Source organism: Rhea americana, unplaced genomic scaffold (assembly GCF_003343005.1).
Source record: "Rhea americana isolate MKP2758 unplaced genomic scaffold, rheAme1 scaffold_23, whole genome shotgun sequence".
NCBI classification, from domain to species: Eukaryota; Metazoa; Chordata; class Aves; order Rheiformes; family Rheidae; genus Rhea; species Rhea americana.
Genome location: NW_028186346.1, coordinates 4,609,559 through 4,614,181, shown reverse-complemented (window position 1 = coordinate 4,614,181; position 4,623 = coordinate 4,609,559).

Here is a 4,623-nt window from a genome sequence, read left to right as displayed (position 1 = left end):
GCAGGTGGGACAGGACTAATTACAAGGATAAGAGTAAGTATTCACATTCAGATCAATAGAAGCACAAACATCTGCAGAGAGAGAGGGAATAAAACAAGCTATTCAGTCATGATTGTAATGTCTATGTTGACTGTTATTGAGGAGGTTTTTTCTTTCAGGTCCCAGTAATGAATGATGCTATCATGATAATTACTATTATTAGATTTGGGTAAGGTTTTTTGAGCTCTAGCTTCCTGACTGAGGGCTCTCAGTGTCCTGTCTTCTCTCTGAAGAGGCCATGATCCTTGTCTTAGCACTTCAGCTGTTCAACTTTTGAGGATAAACCACACCAAAACATCCTGAAGATAAGGATTGATATTCTCACAGTAAGTTGCTGTTGAATGGGAAGTCATTGTAGACAGCAAATGACAAGACCAAGGTGTCTGCAGTAGTCTGTTGCTGTGGAGTTGCTTTAGACTCTCTACTACTATCCTAAAAACGAACACACAAAGTTCAGCAATATTGCTCTTGGTTATGGTAAATGTGTGTATAGCTTCTGCATGGTGTTATAGAGGCATTATAGTCCTATGTAATACTTCTATTTCACAAAATATGAAATATAAAAAGAACACCCTGGGTGATGTTTTATAATCACATATTTGATTCAAAATATGTTTGCAAAGTCCACTTTGCCTGTCCTAACAAACTTCTGCTCACAGTAAATAGTGAGGCCAGCGTAAGTCTTCAGCAGCTTTTGTTTGTCTGACGGGTACGTGGCTGTGTAGTGAGCTGATAATCAAGGGCTTTACTTCAGAGTAGCCATAATTTTTCTGATCCTCTCAGAAAATGTATAAACCTTTCAGAGATAACTCATCTTTAAGCCTAAGCTTCTGATGGAGGGTTGTAGGTTTTTCCAAAGGGTGAAGACATTTCCACCTAGTGACAAGGCCTGAGAACACAGCAAATATCAGATCAAGTTTTAGATCAAAATCAGTTAATCTGAGTTTTTGTGTAACATGGCAGGCATGAAAAACCTAGAACTGTATTTAGTGTGCTTCAAAATTCAAATCTGCTACGGCTTGTGGAAGATGCTCAAAAACCTATTTGCTTCTGTCACAGGTGAAAAAGCTTAAATTGCAAAAGCTAGCAAGTAGCAGATACTAGGGTGTATGTCAGGGAGGGGGGAAAATTTCTAAACTTGAACTTCTGAATTCTCCAGGACCAGCCTGCTACTTGCTTATGCAATCAGAGAGTGCTCGTTATAAGTTTTTATAACAGCTGGACTAAACACAAGCAGACGTCCTGAATCCTTCAATTCATAAGGCAACATGAGGCAAATCCAGCAATTAGGAGTCTGATCATGCTTTGTGCTTCTGCATATGGACTCTAGAGTGGGAAAACTAGGGCGCTAGTTTTCCCTAGGTGCTAAAGAAAAGGATTCCCAAAAGGAAAAGGCRGTCTTGGAATGAAGAAGGGAGACCAGAAAGAAGAATGTGAAGATCCTATCTGGAGGAAAGATCTGGGAAGTGGGGAGAGACCCAGAATATCAGAGAGCTGCATGGACATGAATGCAAGAGGATGCCCACAGACTGTGGCCACTAATGCATAAGACTGGTAGAGGTAAGCAGCAGCACAGCAGGAACCCACCCAACTTTCTGCCCAACATTCATGGGCCAGTAGTGACCTCCCTGGTGGGAAAGGACRTTGAGATCACGTGAACATAGTGCTGGGGGTAAAGGAGCGAGTGAGTGAGATAACAAAGTAGGGAAAAACCTCTCTTCTCAGTGGTTGCAACTTCRCAGGGATTTTTCTCCTGTCTGGGTATTGGTCCAGCCTCCCAAGATATTCAGAAGAAGAAAGATGCAAAGTACAACACCCAGTTGTAGGATGAATTTTTTTGCAATCTTCTAAAGGTTGCAGCCCTTAGTGCTTTGGRATAACTGTGGTGAGGTAGTTACACAGCTGCTGGATGAGGTCTGATGGTTGTTAAGCAGGGAGGAAGCCAGTTTGCCAGTGGTGCCCAGGCCAGCAGGCCTTTTCTTGTTAATTGACATTAGACTATCACAGCCAGTGAAGCRGTTTTGGCTTCCTCCATTAATGTTCAGGCTCCTGTGTCCTCACACATAAWGTGGAATGCCAAGCCAACAGAAATTCTCCCTCAGTCCCTCACCACCTGAATTTCCTATTCACTTCTCACGGGCTCAAGTATCAAAATGGCGTTTTTTTAAAAGAGATGAGCAGTTCTTCATAACTCAATTTTCTCCTAATACACATCACAAACATTGCATGCAAAAAAATATTCTGTACCAAAAAAAAAAAAAAAAAAAAAAAAGAAAGAAATGTACCTTTCTACAGGCATTCAGGACAAGGCTGAGGTAGAATGTAAATAATATGGTTTTCTGTGTAGGCATGCTTTACCTGAAAATGAAGTTTTTCACTTTGTAATAGTTATGACTAGCAGTCTCTCTTTTTTTTCATTTTTCATGCTTACATAAGGGATCCATTGTTCAATGAAGGAAAAACGAAATTCTATATGTTAGGCAAGAGTGACATCTACTGTTGACAAACAGCAGATATATAGCTGATATACAGCTAGCTGTGTCCCAGTTTATAAAGAYGGATGTGCTGGTAAACTCCACACATTTCTGCTCTGAGATCTTTGGCTTACACTGTTAATTAAAAGGAATGAGATTCCATATTTTTATCAAATTAGTAAGTTATCCAAACTTTYAGATGAATAGAAGTGAAATACATAACTCTTAGTACCAAAGCTAAAGTATAGAGGAATGAAGCAGTACCACTAGCAACTAAAAAAAAAATAAAAAAAAAAAATAAAAAATCAATGAATAAATAAGGTAGAAACCCTCCAGAACTGAGATACAGAATTAGCCCACCCAATCCTTATTCATTTTAAGGAGGAGTCTACATGGGATAAGAATCTGGCTTGTGAATTCAAAGTCAACCAAATGCATAATTTGAGTCGTGAAGCATTTTAATACTGTAAGCAAGTTACTACTTAACCTGTGAATTCAAATCTCAAAGGTGACTGTAAATCTTCCCCACCAGGCCTTTTGTGTGATCCTTGACTGTTCCACGATAAARTATCACAGTTCAGACCTGAAAAAAAGCATTCTGAGTAAACAGAAGCTTGACAATTTCTGTTTATCAGAAATTAAGTTTAAAAGTTCATGCCACAGGTAAACTCAAATGAGTAATTTCATGACACAAATTTCTGTTTAAATTCAGGCTGCTTTCTGTAGGCAGCTACCACGGATAGCCAAGCAGGCACATAGCCATACTTCCATGTCCACATCCCAAACATAAAAAAAGGAATATAAAGGACTGGGCTATACTGTGGACTAATAAAATAGAGAACAGAAAAAATAAGGTATTTCAGCTAACAACTTCAAGACTCCTGGAAAACAGAGACTGGATAGCTGAATCTGTTGGCAAACGTGACTACTTTAGTTAGTTAGTAAAACTAGTCTAGTTGTGGGAAGGGATTGACCAAGCAGTAGGATACTTGGCTACTTTTTGCTTTTGAAATGCTGCATTTTTGGTCTTACCCTAGATTTTTGCATCTTGTAAAAATCATAGGATCCTCAGATCCTAGGATCACTCAGCTTGAAGGGGACCTCAGGAGGTCTCTAGTCCAACCTGCTGCTCAGAACAGGGAAAAAGTTTCTCTTTTCTTACTGTGCCCTGCAAGGTTGACGTGGACATTTTCAATTTTCAGCTGCAAAAAGGCAGCCACGGAGTGACAAGCTAGTGGAGAGCAGAGACTTYTGTGAACCTTAGCCTCATGCCCGTGGGCAAGGCAAGCACACGATGGGAAGAAGATGCTCGGACCAGCAGCGGGCTCACCCACTGTGCTGCAAAACAAAAATGTTTGACAAGAGGTGACCATCACACCTAAGTCTGTTTCAATATTTGCTCTTCTGCTGCTCAGGCTCAATGTATGAGCAGCTAGGGTCTGTGCTAGACAAATATGTCAGATGCAAGAATTTTTTCCTGTCTTCTAGCCAAGGTGTATATAGGCAAAGCCAATCCCAGCTTTTAGCTTTTATCAGACCTTAAATGTAGCTTTTTGCTTGGTTTTGCCYTAGTTGCCTGCGAGTTCCATATTTCAGTTCCCTGCCCCTCTGCTGGCCACCCGCTCTGTCCCTGTGCGCRCACACACACTGCGCTTGTTTTGCCTAAACAGGACCTCTGCAACTAAGCAAAGCAGCAGGGTTCATCCCTAACTACAAAGAACTGGATGTCTGAGTAACACATACCACAAACCCAATAAAGGGGAAGAGTATGAGGAAATAAATTGCAAGAACTCAGCTGAGTTGCAGATAGAGATCTGTCAGTAACACACAGCCTTGGAAGAACACACGTCGTGAAAAATGAGAGAAATCTTCAGCAGTGTGCAGTACAAACAAAGAGAAAAAAAGTTTTCCCCACACTACACCAGAGACAGATTTAAAAAATGTCAAATTCTTCAAGGCTGAAATGAAGATAGGAAATAAAACTAAGAGGCACGGACTTGCAGTTAAGATAGGAACAGTCAGCCCAAAAGTGTGATATATGCCATAAGCCAACTCTGAAATATAAATGATTGGCACAAGATGCCTAATTTGTCATAGCACTACCACCCTA